Source organism: Pseudorca crassidens, chromosome 8 (assembly GCF_039906515.1).
Source record: "Pseudorca crassidens isolate mPseCra1 chromosome 8, mPseCra1.hap1, whole genome shotgun sequence".
NCBI lineage: Eukaryota > Metazoa > Chordata > Mammalia > Artiodactyla > Delphinidae > Pseudorca > Pseudorca crassidens.
In genome coordinates this window covers 14,174,488-14,191,650 of record NC_090303.1, presented here as the reverse complement: position 1 = coordinate 14,191,650, position 17,163 = coordinate 14,174,488, and the positions used below count along the sequence as shown (strand labels likewise).

General features: G+C 37.1%; 1 protein-coding gene across 6 annotated transcripts in view; it reads left to right on the top strand.

The window, feature by feature from the left end:
• Positions 1-17,163, top strand: part of SUGCT (succinyl-CoA:glutarate-CoA transferase) — a 681,818-nt gene that overhangs the window by 501,671 nt on the left and 162,984 nt on the right. The window lies entirely within an intron of this gene.

Genomic DNA, 17,163 nt, shown 5'->3' with positions numbered 1-17,163 from the left:
ACAAGCTTCCCAGAGGAATCTAATGGACAGCCAGGGATGAGAACTACTGATTTATTGACTTAAGTAACTGAAAATCCTGCATAGTGTGGGCCCTGGGTGTGGTGAATCAGGGCTCGGACTTTGAGTCTCTGTTCTCCATATGTTTGTTTTGTCCTCAGAAGACTTTCTACAAGGTCACAGAGCTGCTGCCGGCAGCAGTTATGGCTGCATGTTTCCTAAGTCACCTTCAGAGGAGAAGGAGGGTGCTTTGCTTTAGTTTGACTGGGCCAATTAGGACATTTCTAATAAACTATAGGTAAGGCCTGAGAGTCACTAGGTGCTGAAAGGTTTAAGCCTGGCTTATGTGCCTGTTCCCAAATCTTTAATGCTGATGAGGGCAGAGGGGCACCTGAAAATGGCTTAGGCTAAAGGAGGCTAACCGCTGAAGCCAAAGGTGGGATTATTCCCCTCCAAACTACTGGGATTTTGCAGAGTAGGAGAGGGTTATATGAAATGTCTTGGACTTAATAATTCAATCCATTTTAACGTTCCATGTGCCAATAAATACAGTAAAAAGGAAAGAAGGAAGGGAGGGAGGAGAGGAAAGGGTTTTGCTGAAAGAGAGTAAATAAAGCCAGCTAACACAGAAGGGTTAAATAAGATCCAGAATTTCATAACATAATACTCAAATTGCACAGGTTTTAATCACTCTCATCATACCAAGAACTAGGGATATCTCAAGGTTAATGAAAAAAGACAATCAGTAGATGCCAAAACTGAGATGACAGGGATGCTGGAATTACCTGACAAATATTTTAAAGCAGCCATAATTAATATGCTTGAACTAGCTATTATGAAATGCTTGAAACAAAAGAAAAAAACAGAAAGTCTAAGCAAAGAAATGGAAAGTCTCAGCAAAGATATAGAAGATATAAAAAAAAAAAACCCAGTGGACATTTTGGAACTAAAAATAATAAAATATTTTTTTAAAGAAACCCTCAGCGGATGGAGTCAACAGCAGAGTGGAGGGGCCAGAGAAAAACATCAATAAACTTTAAGATGGAATGTTAGAAATCACCTCATATGAAAAACAGAGAGAAAATAGACTGGAAAAAAAAAAAAAGTGAACAGAGCCTCAGGGACCTGTGGGATTTAACACTCCTGTTATTGGCATCCTGGAAGGACAGAATAAAAAGGGTGAGGCTGAAAAAGTACTGGAAGAAATAATAACTAAAAACTTCCCAAATTTGGCGAGAGACATAAATGTAGAGATTTAAGAAGTTAAGCAAATCTTGAAGGAAAAAAACCAAAGAAATCCATGCCAAACACATCATAATTCCGAAAACTAAAGACATAGAAAAAAATCTTTAAAGCAACCATAAAATAATGACACCTCACCTATAGAGAAAAAACAATTCAAATGTCAGAAGATTTCTCATCAGAAGTCATAGACACCAAGAAAGAATTGGCACAATAATTTTCAAGTGCTAAAAGAAAATAATTGTCAATGCAGAACCTCCTATAAATCCTTCAGGAATGAAGGGAAAATAGAGACATTTTTCAGCTGAAAAAACCTAAGAGAAATTTGTCACTAACAGACCTACCCTAAAATAATAACTAAAGGCAACTCTCTAAATAAAAATGAAAGTTGGAGGAGGGAGGAGGAGAAATCTTGGAACATAAGGAAGGAAGAAAGAACATGGTAAGTAAAACTATGGGTAAATATATGAGATTTCTCTGGAATTTTCTGAATTATGGTTGAGTGTTAAATCAAAAATTCAGACACTGAGCTGGTTCTAAATGTATCAATATGTAGAGGAACTAAGTAAGACCATTATAAACAAAAGAGGGTAAAGAGATGTAAAGGGTAGTAAGTTTCTACATTTAAACCGGCAAAATGACAATACCTGTGGACAGTTAAAAATAGGCATATATAATACCTAGAGCAACCACTTAAATATCTATATAAAGAGATACAGTTCAAAAACACTATAGCTAAGCTATATAAAGAGATAAAATAAAAACACCATATCTAAACCAAAATAGAATTTTAAAAAATATACAAGTAACACACAGGAAGGCAGGAATAAGAAATAGAGAAAAACAGAACACAAAACAAAAGGGTAGACTCAAGTCCTAAAATATAAAAAAACTACATTGTAAATAAATGGTTGAAATATACCAATTAAAAAATAAAGATTGGCAGAGCAGATTATAAAACATGACTACAAGAAACTCACTTCAAATATAATAAAATTTGTAAGTTGAAAGTAAAAGGATGGGAAAAGGTATTTTGAAAACATTAATCGAAAGAAAGCAAGAGTGACTATATTAATATCCAAATAAAGTCAACTTAAGAGCGAAACAAATTATCAGGGCACAGTGGGGTATTATATAATGATAAAAGGGTATATACATCAAGAAGAGGTAGGAAATTTAAATGGGTAAGTAGCAGGCAACAGAGTGCAAAATACGTGAGTTAAAACTGATAGAACTGAAAAGAGAAATACTCAAATTTATAATTATAGTAGGAGATTTCAACACTCCTTTCTCAGTAACCTGTAGAACAACTGGACAGAAAACCAGCAAGTAAATAGAGGAACTCAACAACACCGTCAACCAATAGTATGTAACTGACATCCAACAGTAGCAGAATACATATTTTTTCCAAGTGTCCCCAGAACGTATACCAATATAGACTATTCCCTGGACCACAAGAAAAACCTCAACAAATTTAAAAGAATTGAAATCGCAGAGTGTACTTTCTGACCACGATGAAATTAAACTAGCAATCAATAGCAGGAAGATAATAGAAAACTCTCCAAACACTGGAAGACTAAGCAACACTCTTGTAAATAAGTAAATCATCCATGGATAAAAGAGGAAATCTCAAGAGAAGTAAAGAACAAACAAAAAACTGAACACAATGAAAATGAAAATACAGTGTATCAGAATTTGCAGCATGCTGCTAAAGCAGCACTGAGAGGGAAATTTTTAGCACTAAATACAAACATCAGGAAAAAAAAAAGTCTCACATCAATAAGGTAAGCAGAAAGAAGGAATTAATAAAGGTAAGAGCAGAAATCAATGAAATTAAAAATAGAAAAGGCAATAGAGAAAATCATTGAAACAAAGAGCTGGTTCTTTAAAAGACTAATAAAATTGATAAACCTCAACAAAACAGACAAAGATAAAAAGAAAGAAGACAGAAATGAGTAATATCAAGAATGGATATTACTGCAGACCCTGCAGACATCACCAAAAGGATAATAAAGGAATACTATGAACAACTGTATGAATATAAACTTGACAGTTAGATGGAATGGACCACTTCTTCAATAAACACAAACTGTCACAACTCACCCAATATAAAATAATTAAATAATCAAATAGATAATTTGAATAGCCCTATAACTATTAATGAAACTGAAGTCATAATTTTAAAACTCCCCCAAGGAAGTGTTTAAAAAAGAACCCTGATTTTACACAATCTCTCTCAGAAATTAAAAGAAGATAGTGTACACTGCAGTTCATTTTATGATGCTAGTTTTACTCAGATACCAAAACCAGACAAGACAGTACAGAAAAGAAAACTACAGATCAATATTCCTCATGAATATAGAAGTAAATATACCTTTAAAAAAATTCGTAAATAGAATTCAGCAATATGTAGAAAGAGTTATACACTGTGACAAAGTGGGGTTTATTCCAGAGATGCAAGGTACAGTATTTGAAAATACAAGCTTATATGTGTCTTGCTGAAGTTTTGAAAGGAATTGGGTCAAACTTATACATCAATTTGGGGAGAGCTGACATGTTTCCTATGTTGAGTCCTCCAATCTATGGATTACCATGGATCCACCATATTAACTGGCTAAAGAAGAACAGTCATGTGATCATATCAGTCAACGAAGAAAGAACACTTGGCAAAAATTTAAAACGCATTCATAATTAAACTCTCAGAAATATAGGGATAGAGGAGAAATTTACCAACTTAATGAAGAGTGTCTGCAAAGTTCTGCATGTACAAGCCACTGCAATAAGGCAACAAAAGGAAATAGAAAGCATAAACGTTGGAAAGAAGAAAATAAAATGGTCTTTGTTCGCAGGTGACATAATTGACTGCATAGAAAATCATCAGAAATCTACAGAAAACTAGAACTAACAAGTGAGCTCAGTAAGATCACAGGATGCATGTTAACCATACTAAAATCAATTGTATTTCTATATACTGACAATGAACCTTTGGAGAGTAAAATTAAAAATATAGTACCATTTACAATCTCTCAAAAATAACAATAGGGCTTCCCTGGTGGCGCAGTGGTTGAGAGTCCGCCTGCCGATGCAGGGGACACGGGTTCGTGCCTCGGTCCGGGAAGATCCCACATGCCGCGGAGCGGCTGGGCCCGTGAGCCATGGCCGCTGAGCCTGCGCGTCCGGAGCCTGTGCTCCGCAACGGGAGAGGCCACAACAGTGAGAGGCCCGCGTACCGCGAAATAAATAAATAAAAATAAAATACTTAAGTGTGAATCTAACAAAGCGCGTATAGGACTTGTATGCTGAAACTACAAATTGCTGAAGGAAATCAAAGAAGATTTAACTAAATGGAGAGACATGCCATGTCCATGGATTAGAAGACTGAACATAGAAAAGATGTCACTTGTCTCAATACTGATATATAGTCGACGCTTTGTATCTGTGGGTTCCATCCATGGATACGGAGGGCCAATTGTACTATGCCCTTTTATATAAGGGATTCGAGCATCCTTGGATTTTGGTATCTGCGAGGGGTCCTAAAACCAATCCCATGCAGATACCAAGGGACGACTGTATAGGTTAAATGCAATTCCTATCAAAATCCCAGCAAGATACAGACAAACTTCTTTTAAATTTTAAGTTTAAAGGCACAGGATATAGATTAGCTAAAACAGTTTTGAAAAAGAATAATACAGTGGGGGAAGTTAATCTACTCAGTTTCAAGACGTATATAGTTACAGTAATAAAGACTGTGTGGAATTGGAAGAGGGACAACATACATCAATAGAACAGAAGAAAGAACCCAGAAATAGACCCCCGTAAATATGCCGAACTAATTTTTGACAAAGATGCAAAATCAATTCATAGAAGAAAGACGACCTTTTCAACAAATGGTTCTGGATAAATTGGACATCCATAGGCAAGTAAACAAACAAAATAAACCTGTCTACCTTATACAACAATTTAACTCGAAATGTATCAGGATTTAAATGTAAGACATTAAACTGTAAGACTTTTAGGAAAACAGGAGACAATCTTCGGGATCTAGGACTCAGCACAGAGTTCTTAGACTTGACATAAAAGCACAATCCATAAAGGGAGAAAATAGTAAGATGAATTTCATCAAAATTAGGAACTTTACTCTCTGAAGTACCCTGTTGAGAGGATGAAAGACAAGCTACAGAATGGGAGAAAATATTTGCAATCCACATAACTGACAAAGGACTAATACTCTAGTAACAAGCAAACAAACAAAAATTCTCAATACCACAGTAAAAAAATCTGATTAGAAAATGGGCAAAAGACATGAACAGATACTTCAGCTCAGATGATATATAAATGACATGGAAAAATGTTCATTTTTAGTTCCTACAACTCAACAGCAAAAACCCGAGTAACCCGATAACCAAATAATGGGCAATGGACTTGAATAGACCTTTCCCCAAGAAGATATACAGATGTCAACACACATGAAAGATGCTCAACATCAGGGAAGTGCAAATCAAACCCACAGCTGGTACCACCTCACACCCAGGAGGATGGCTGCTATCAAAACACCAGAAATAACCAGTTTTGGTAAGGATGTGGAGAAATTATAACCTTCATGCACTGCTGCTGGGAATGTAAAATGGTGCAGCTGTTTTGGAAAATAATGTGGCAGTTCCTCAAAATATTAAAACTAGGATATGATCCAGCAATCCCACTTCTGGGTATATATTCAAAATAATTGAAAACAGTTATCTCAATGAAATATTTGCAAACACAGATTCCTTGCAATATTATTAACAGTAGCTGGTCTTTGAAACAAAATTACCTGTGCTTTGGAGCCAATTTTATGTTTCAGTGCCAAAAATTGCATGCATTGTGATTTTATTAATCCTGTTGGAGATAATTCCTCCCCCAATTTTGCACAAGTTTTTGCTACCTTAGAAGATATTACAGATATCTTTCTAGATACCTTTTCTACTCCCCAAACTGATTTCCTGCCAAAGTCACTTAAAACAACAACAGATGAACCAGTTTGCAGGGCAGAAATAGACACCAAGGGGGGAGAGTGGCGGGGGAGGGGTGGTGGTGGGCTGAATTGGGAGATTGGGATTGACATGTATACACTGATGTGTATAAAATTGATCACTAATAAGGACCTGCTGCCGTACAAAAGAATAAATAAAATAAAATTCAAAAAAATAACCCAACAATAACAAAACAACCACAATAGTAACGACAGTGAAAACCAGTCACAGATTTTAAACTTCAAAAGTTCTACTGAAATTAGTTTGGAGAGGAAGAGTAGTTAAAAATTAAACTGTATTATCAAGGGAAGAAATGTAAAAGGCTTAAAATGTGAGGCTGTTCTTTCTTTTTCTGAAAGAACAAGTTTGTTACTAAAGTACTGAATGCTGTTTCTTCCTAGGAGGAGTGAATGTTCTATACAGAGTGACTGCATAAAATGGAGACTTTGACCACAGGAGTTAGTCTGTGGAAACTTTGTTTACCTTGCCGTGCCAAGTGCCCTGTTGCCTAATTTGTCACTTCTCTTCCAAGAAATACAGCTGGTTAGTGCCACCTACGGCAGAAGGAGAGATCCTTGAAGGACAGGCAGGGCCTTTCATTTCAAAATGGCATCATATTTACATTTCGTGATATGCCCTTTCCTAACTCAAATACTCATGAAGACGTAAGAAAAGACAAACACTTACGAAAACCAAAGCTAATAGTGAACCATTTGATAGCCACAGAGGATGTCCATCAAGCACAGAAGGAAGGAAGTTGGATGGAGACCCAAAATTCTGGCCTCTGTGGACAGGCTTGAATTTCTGAGAAAGAATAGCTTCATCCAATAGGAAATAAAAAATTAAAATAAATCTTAAACAGGGAAATTTTAAAAAATGAGCTATCATTAAAAATAGATAAGGGGAGATCCAGGTTAATTTTTTTTTTTGAGGGTGTTGATACAGGGATAGTTTTCAAGAAATATTTAAGTACATAGCAGTATTAGAATCTGTATTGGTGATAGTAAGAAGTGTAGAAAATTAAATTGGTGATTTATTAGACAAAGAGGAGGTGTTCTCTCACCCATGGAGTAGAAGGTGGCAGTGGGATGCTAAATATTGGGAAAGCAAGTTTTGATTGAATCTGGTCTACTCAGAGAGTTTAGGAAGGTGATAGAGGACATGAATTAGGCTGACATAACTCTAACATTGAAAGGGAATCTGTTCTGTTAGATAATTATAATTAATTATATAGAGAGACTATATAATTACATATATAGAATATTCTAATGTGTAATTCCATATGTTCCATAATACATGTATAAAATGTACATTGGCTATACACACATACATTCTCCTGTGTAGAAAATTTGGTATATTTTACAAGGAGAACGACTAGTTAAATGTGCAAGTTTAGTTAGGCCAGGCGCCTGGGATCTTTGCTGTATCTGTGAAACTAGCAGAATGTTGTCTATATGTGTGGGTAGCACGCAGTGTGCCAACAAAGCTTTACTTTGATAAGATGGTGCTAGTTGTAATATAAATTAATGGATGGAGTACAGCTTCACTTTTGTTCCTTAGCAATTGTTCACTCTTTAGAATGGGCTGTGTCTTGGTCAATTTTTATTTAAATGAGGGTACAAGCATTTTTTTTTTTTTAAAGAATGAATGACTTGAACCTATATTGAACACCGGGAGCACGGTGGTGAAAATTATTTATACATTCAAGCTAAGAGAGAGACAAGCCAGTGAGGACTGAAATTTATAGAAGCACACGGTGCTTCAGAAGTGATGTCTAAGAGGAAAAGCCTGTGAGAGTTCAGACCAAAAGAGTCAGAGGAAGTGCTCCAGGCAGAGGCGGCATTGACTGCAAAAGTCTGGGACAGAAAAAGCTTAGGTAAGTGGGAGAAACCCAGCGTGGATAGGACATCAAATGAGTATTAAGAGAGGTATAAAGAGGTGTCAAAACAGGGAGGAATGCAGAGTAGAGGCTGGGGGGCAAGTAAAGGGTGAGTGACACAGAACTCAGAAGTGCCCTGTCAGGGAGCTTTGACTTAATTCTTTAAACGACAGTGTGTAAACATGAGCAAGTATAGACTCGAGAAAGACATCTGTGGCTGCAGTCAGATTGGAGGAGAGCCAGGGAGACCAGTGAGGAGGTGGAGGCCATCAGGGAAGGAGACAACCTTGAGAAATATTCAAGCAGTAGAATTAACAGTAACAGAAACATTAGGAGGAATTAGAGCATAATGTTAAGAGCAGAAGTCTGGAGCCACACGATGGCTGGGCTTGCTTTGTAAGCATCCTCAGTTTTCTCATTTGGCAAAAAGGACTGTTAAAACTTACAGAGTTGTTGTGAAGATTGGATAAAATAATGCATATAATGTGCTTTAAAACAGTACAGGATTGATATATGGTTACTATTACTTTTCTTTTCTTCGTTGCTGTGCGTGGGCTTTCTCTAGTTGTGGCGAATGGGGGCTACTCTTCGTTGCAGTGCACGGGCTTCTCATTGCAGTGGCTTCTCTCGTTGCAGAGCACGGACTCTAGGCATGTGGGCTTCTGTAGTTGTGGCTTGCAGGCTCTAGAGCACAGGCTCAGTAGTTGTGGCTCACGGGCTTAGTTGCTCCGCGGCATGTGGGATCTTCCTGGACCAGGGCTCGAACCCATGTCCCCTGCATTGGCAGGAGGATTCTTAACCACTGTGCCACCAGGGAAGCCCACTATTACTCTTCTAATGATTGTTATTTTATTGTAGATCAAAAAGTGAAATAAGTTTTATGAGCTCTTATGCCTGCCAATTTTTATTTCCCATTCATGGGCTAAATGGGAAAAGTATAAATCAGAATTTACAAAAAGTTTACTTGACTGGTATTTATCAAAACAGAGGAAAGCCAAAAGGAAAAAAAATACCTCATGTTTTAAAGTTGCCTATTTAGTTTCATACAAAGATTGTATGTAAACCAGGCATACAAACCCAAAGCCATCAGAAGGACCTGACCACTCAGTGTGTGTGTGTGTGTATGTGTGTAAAAGTTCTTACTATTTGACATGCCGTAAAGTGCCCAGAAAAGTTACTCACCTCCCCATGTGAGTTTTCTAAACATTCTGAAATATGAAGAAATAGGGTGCTTGGAAAAATAAGCTATTACAACCAGCTTTTCTACATTTTCCCCTAATAATACCTCTTTTCTTCAGTATGCATCCCAACAGGCAACAGTTAAAACAAATGCTTCATCACTGTATAACCAAGGTAATCCTCTTTCCAAACAGGAATACTTGGAATCTCATAGCCTGTTGTCCTCTCCCTTCTCATCAGCCAATTCAGCATTTTAGGGTCTGTTATTTAAAGCCCTCCCTCTTCGATTCAGAGTCTGCATCAATTAGGAATGCTGTCAGCTGCAAGTAATAGAAACCCCAGCTAGTAGTGCTATAAAAATAGGGTTTCTTTTAATCAACTACCAAGGTGATAGGATGTAGCCAGCACTAGTTCACCTGGACAGCAGTGTTATCGGGAACCTAAGCTCTCTCCTGTTTGCCCCACAGTCCTTTGCTATTAGTTTTTCATTCTCATGCCTACTGCAGCCCAGCTATAAGAAAGCTGCCTCAGCTTCAAGACGTTATTTTCAAAGCAGAAACATGGGGACGGAAGCTGTGTGACTCTCCCTTTGTAACAGTTCCTTTTATAAGAAAACTACCTTAGTAGGCTTCTCCTTATGTCTCATTGGTCAAAATTGGTTCCTGGGCTGCTTGTAGCTACAAGGGAGGCTAATAAGAAAATTAGCATCTTGCTTTTTAAAATCTCTACAGTATATGACAGTCAAAAGAAAATAGAGTTAAAAATGCTGTTGGGTTAGCAGCTGTATTAGTTATCTGTTGCTGCGTAACAAATTACTCCAAAATATAGTGACTTTAAACAAAATAAATGGTTTCTGTAGGTCAGGAATTCAGGAGCAGCTTAGATGGGTGATTTTGCCTTGGAGTCTCTCATGAGTTTGTGGTTACTTATTGGCCTGGGCTCTAGTCATCTGAAAGTTTGACTGGGGTTGCATGGTCTGCTTTCAAGATGATCCAGAAACACGGCCAGCAAACTGGTGCAGGCTATTCTTGGTAGCTTTCTGTTCCTCTCCAGTAGGCCTCTCCCCAGGGCATGGCAACTGGCTTCCCAGAGAAAAAGCTTCAAGAGGTCAAAGCAGAAGATGCAGTATCTTTTATGATCTGCTCTCAGTTCACACACCATTATTTCTATAATGTTCTATTGATGATGCAGGTCAGCCCTCAAAATATGGGAGGAGACCACACAAGTGCATGAATACCAGAAGGCAAGGATCATTGGTTGCCATCTTGGAGACAGGCTACCACAGCAGCAAAAAATATAAGGTACTGCTCCTATTTCATCTCCTGCTTCACACTGTTTTATTGGCAACCATGGAGACCTTTTTTTTTTACCACTTTCTTTGCTCCCTATCCATGAGCAGGGATGAATGAATGTGTGATGAAGTAAACAAAAGACTTGGTCTAGAGTTACATTTAGCTGTCAAGAAAACATTTCCATACCTCCTTACTTCACCAGGAAAATCCTTCTGAACTACCCGTCACCAAATGAAAGAAAACAATCTACAAACAGGGTATCGATGGGAAATCCTTCTTTCCCTTCCTGAGTAAATTCACTGAAAAAAGCCAGACATCACTGGGTGATTTTTAACAAAATAATAAGAAAAATTTCCACTGCAATAGCACAGAGTGAGTGGTATGAATTATTTTTATTTTTTCCAGGGGTGATCTGCTCATACGGTATATCTATATGAGACACAGGGGCAGACAAATGTTTTTTCTGACATGAAGAAAATATAGGTATTTTGATCCAATTAATCCTACACTAACCAGTTTGCTTTACTTGCCCCAGGTTTTTAGGAAGGTCTCTTGACCACTGTTGTTAAAGGACCTTAGCCAATTTGGTTATTCATAAATCATAGGTGATTTCTGGTTGACCTGGTAGCTGCCTGTAGTTCCAGAAGGTGGTGACCAATGCTTTTTCAAATCAGAGGCTGGACACAAGACTTCTTCAGAGAGCCAAGGCCACCATTCTAAAGAGTTTAGACAGTTGAGCTTTTACCAGATTCCTAAACCTCATTTATGGGAAGGTAGAAATGCCATTACAGTATTGCTATCACACATCTTGCCTCTAATTTCATTGATTAAAGAATATTTCTATTTTTAAAAAAATATCCATCATGCTAATGAACAAAGCCCCTGGTATTTATCAGATCTGGAGATAGCTGAGGACTCTCTTGTGATAATTGTATCTGGAGTTGTCTTTTGATTAAGATGTTTTCCCATGCTAGCTAACCAGCCTGGAGTGTGTACTCTTGATTAGCACAGATGACCAGCCCAAGGGTATAGATGAAAATGAACCCACATGGATACATCACCTGTCCATGCTGGAATACTTTAAAAGAAAGTTATAATATCAGAGCAGCAACTCATTGGAAAACTGGACAAGTCTGCATCCCACTTCACCAACCAGCCTTTATCATGCCAGTCCCTTCGATGAAGCCAAAGTCCTTTTTAACAATGAGTAGTACTCCAGGCACCTGTTCCTATTTTGTTGTCTTAGTCCCTATTTTGGTGACTGAAGGCAGAGAACACTTTGGCGTAGACAGCGGAAGACAGCCAGTTGGTAAAATAGCAAAAACACTGACAAATGTATGATAAAAAAAAAAAAGCCCAGATGTTAGGGTAGAGTCCTGAGTCCAAGGTCAAACCTTTCACGAATTAAAACTTAGTTTGTCTTTGTTAATTTTCCCCTCCTTTTTCCAAATCTCATTTGCTCTCCTGGGATTGATCCCTTCTTACTGCAGTGTTCTCCCATGTTGGGGATTTCACATCCAGTCTAGACAATGCCTTAACTTAAAGCCACTTGCCGTACCATAGCATTTCGTGCCATTATAGAAAGATATACTATTTCATTTTTAAGCCAGTATTGCTGATTTGTGTCCCTCCATCCTGAATTAAAGGGTTAGAGAAAAGAAAATGTAATGTCACATTTTGGACCCTTCAGTGTTTTAAGGAGTAAGTCCACATGAGCTCATGTCTTAATCTTCACGGAAAGTTTATTTTTACAGAGAAATGCAATCGTTTTCCTAGGAAGGATTTACTGTCAAAATAACCTAAATAAATAGAGCTAATTTTTTTTGGTTTGGTAATAGATGGATTTGGTTCTTTAAAAAATTAAAGTCAGCTGCTTAACACCTGCCAAAGATTCAGGATGTATTATGTTCAATAAGTGTTAACTTTTTAAAAGGGAAAAAGATCTGCAAACAGAAAAGAAGTTCTTAGTACAGTAAATGTTAGCATCTGAGACTCTCTCTTTGGCTTATTCATGAGTGTTACTCAGAAGTCTGTCTGAGGCTCATTAGGCCATTTAAAATCACAGGTCTATCCATCTGTAGACCAAATGTTTAAGAGAGGATTGCACACACACACACACACACACAAAACGTAAAAGAAAAATAAAAGGCATAATAGTTTTGCTTTGAAAGCCCCAGGATACATCCTATTGTCAAAGGTAATTATATTCCCCACCTCCAACAAAGGATATAACCACTCCTTGTTTCATGAGGTTTTATAGGGAAAAAATTCCATATTTCACATTGGTAAACTGATCTGGAGGGCATTTTGACATTTATGATCGGGAATCACATATCTCCCATTCTGCATTTTGTATGCTCTCTTTGGTTATGGAGGCCGTGGTGCCCAGATCCAAATCTGGGATACGTGGCAGTGTAGTCAAGGTCATTCTTTCTGGGGGTGACAGTCTGGTACTAAAGTAGTAGTACAGTAAGTGAGGCTCTAGAGACAGTAATGACTAATGAGATGAAGAACCATGTCCAGTTTATTACCGTGACGCATTCAACATGAGGTAACATTCACACTTACATTAGAAAAGTCCTTGCATTTTCTTTAAACTTAAGCAAAACTTTAAGTGTGTGCACCTTTCCTCTAGCAAAGGACAACTGAAGACTTCCTCTGAGACTTTAACCTCAAAACATCTGATCCCTCTCTATAGTACACCCCACGTACTGGGGACCTTGAGGGAGTTACATAGGAAACTGAGGCAGGGACTTCCCTGGTGGTCCAGTGGTTAAGACTCCACGCTTCCACTGCAGGGGGCACGGGTTAGATCCCTCGTCAGGGAACTAAGATCCCACATGCCATATGGAGTGACCAAAAGATAAATAAATAAATAAAATAAAAAATAAATTCTCTTAAAAAAAAAAAAAGAAAACTGAGGCAAAAGAGAAAAAAAAAAAATCCCTTTACTCTCCCTGGGAGGAGGAAGAGAAATTTTGTTTTGTTTTGTTTTTTGTTTGTATGTTTTTTAATCTAGCTTGAAATAGTTTTTATTCTTTGTTCATTTTGTGAATGTAGACCTCATATTATTTCATTCTGATTTTTTGATGTCTCCAAAAGGAGAAGATCTGAAAATGAAGAGTCAATATATAGTGTGAAAATTGAAAGAATCAATTCCATTTCTGTTACCGTTATTATTTCAGCAGAGTTTAGACCTTGTAACATGTCAGGGGTGGAAATAGGATTCTTTTTTATTTTGTAGTTTGTCAGTAGTTTATATCAATGATTTATTCTTTCAGAATTTACTATAGATGATTTTTCTGCTTGAGAAAAAATCCTGGACTTTTTCAGTGATTGGAAATTTTAACAAAAGCAATTTCCCAGTTACTCCGTGTAAATTCCAAATGGTTTTGATGTTTTAGTTAAGAAAGAGGTCATGAAAAGATGCTCAATATTACTCATCCTCAGGGAAATGTAAATCAAAACCATGATGAAATATCACCTCACACCTTTTAGGATGGCTATCATCAAGAATATGAGAGAGAACAAGTGTTGGTGAGGATGTGGTGAAAAGGGAGCCCTTGTGCATGGTTAGCGGGAATGTAAATTGGTGCGGTGCAGCCACTATGAAAAGCAGTATGGAGGGTCCTCAAAAAATTAAAAGTAGAACTACCATATGATCCAGCAATTTTACTTCTGGGTATATATCTAAAGGAAATGAAAGAAGATATTGGAAAGATATATGCATTCCCATGTTGCTCTTTTTTAATGCTTCATTTATTTATTTATTTTAGTTGAAGTATAGTTGATTTACAATACTGTATTAGTTTCAGGTGTATAGCTCTGTGATTCAGTACGTTTATAGTTTATACTCCATCTAACCTTATTACAAAACAATGGCCATGTTTCCCTGTGCTATACAATATAGCCTTGTTCCTTATCTATTTTATACATAGCAGTTTGTATCTCTTCATCCCACAGCCCTATTTGCCCCTCTGCACTTCCCTCTTTCACTGGTTTGTTCTCTCTATCTGTAACTCTGTTTCATTATATATATTCGTTTCATTTTTTATATTCCACAAAAAGTGATAATACAGAGTATTTTTCTTTCTCTGACTTATTTCACTAACTTAATACTCTCTAGGTCCGTCCATGTTGTTGTGAATGGCAGAATTTCATATTTTTTATGGCTGAGTAATATTCCACTGTGTATGTGTGTATATATATATATATATGTATGTATATATATATACACCACATTTTCTTCGTCCATTTATCTATTGATGGACACTTAGGTTGCTTCCATATCTTGGCTATTATAAGTAGTGCTGCAGTGATATATGCATTCCAGATTGAATGAGTTCATGGATATACAACTAGCATAATGAATATAAAGGATGAATATATCTTTTTGAGTTAGTGTTTTTATTTTCTTCATATATATACTCAGAAGTGGAATTGCTAGATCATCTGGTAGTTCTATTTTTAGTTTTTTGAGGAACCTCCATACTGTTCTCCATAGTGGCTGCACCAAGTTACATTCCCAGCTACAGTGTAAGAGGGTCCTCTCTTCTCCGCATCCTCTCCAACATTTGTTATTTGTAGACATTTTAATAATAGCCATTCTGACAGGTATGAGGTATATCTCATTGTGGTTTTGATTTGCCTTTCTCTGATGATTAGCGATGTTGAGTATCTTTCCATGTGCCTGTTGGCCATCTGTATATCTTCTTTGGAAAAATGTCTGTTCATTTCTTCTGCTCATTTTTAAATCAGGTTCTTTGTTTTTTTGATAATGAGTTGTATGAGCCGTTTATATATTTTGGGTATTAACCTGTTATCACCCATGTCATTTGCAAATATTTTCTCCCATTCAGTAGGTTGTCTCGTTAGTGATATTTCTTAATGTGAATCCTTTATCATTGGTTAAGCTAGTTGGATATTCATGAACTCATTCAATCAGGAAGTTTTCTTATATATTTCTTTGATAACTATATCACCACAGTTCTTTTCTAGATAGATTGTCTTCGGTTTCTCTCCTGTTTTCTATTTTTGTCTTTTAATGCTACAATTCTTTTACATGTATTGAATCTTCTTCTCCCATATTCTCTTGTTCATTGAATGAGAGAACATCTTGGTTTTCTGGTTTTTGTTTTGTTTTCTTTTGTTTTTTGATGTATGCAATGAGTAAATTGAGTAAGTGTGTTATAACTGATTTACCCTTTTCTTCTGGTCCCTGGTTGCCTGTTTGCATTGTTTCCCTTTTTTCCTTTTTCCTTGACTTTGTCTCTACTTTCATTTGGGGGCAGTATGTTGTAGAGATTGGAAGCATGGGCCCTGGGTCCATATTGAAAGTTTGTGAAACTGGCCATACTACCTTGTAGCTTGTAACCTTGAGCAAGTTACTTTAGTCTTTATATATCTTAGTTTCCTACTTGAAAAAATGAGGGTGATAACGGTACTTACCTTATAGTTTTTATGATGATTAAATAAATTTATCTATATATGTGCAAAACATTAAATGCATACAGCATTAAATGAAGTAATTTGCGTAAAAAATTAAAATGTGCTTGGAATGATGCTTGGTGCATAGAAAGACAGCATTGGCTATCTGTTTTTTAAAAAATTTTTATTGGAGTACAGTTGATTTACAATATTGTGTTAGTTTCAGGTGTACAGCAAAGTGAATCAGTTATACATATACATATGTTCCCTCTTTTTTTTTTTTTTTAAGATTCTTTTCCTATATGGGCCATTACAGAGTACTGCGCAGAGTTCCCTGTGCTATACAGCAGGTTCTTATTAGTAATCTATTTTATATAAAGTAGTATGTATATGTCAATCCCAGTCTCCCAGTTTATCACTTCTCCCCCTTATCCCACGGTAACCATAAGTTTGAAGAATGTGACAGTAAAAAGCTGACTGGAAGCCTTCTTGAGCATAGGCTGATAAGAAGGCTTTTTCATTGAGGGGCTCCACATTATCAACATCTACAGATCTAGATCCTTGGTCTGTTCAGTTCTCTAGAGAGAAATCTTACAAATCTCTGCCTATGGGGTTTAAGCCTGGGTGTCCGTGTTCTATGAGCAAAGCGGGGGAAGGAGGCTAGGGAGTCTCATGATGGCCGTGCAGACTTTTTACTGAACTGCCTAGTTTGCTGCATGGATTATCTCTTTTGTCCTCAGCTGTGGATGGTGCTCAGCCTTTCCAGAAAGCACGAGGAGGGGCAGCCAAGAGTCAACCATCTACAAATGCTCTTGCTTTCAGCTTTACCCCACAGCCCCACTTTTTGGAGGTTGCTGGTGCCTTGAGTTCCAGGATTTGGATGTTTTCAGCTTAACCTGGCTTGTTTCTCACTGTACCCCACCCTCTAATCCACAGTTTTAGCTTTTTCCCATCTCTAAGTTAATGACCACTCATCCACTGCATTTTCAGCTTACTCAGTGTTGCTACCATCTCTTACTTTATGTCCCTTTTCTCCTTTTCTCTTTGTCCTTCTAAGTCTATCCTTTAAAAAATTCCTTTACGATCATTTTTGTGGAGAATCAGAAGGGAGTAATAGTAAACATGTGTGTGTTCCATC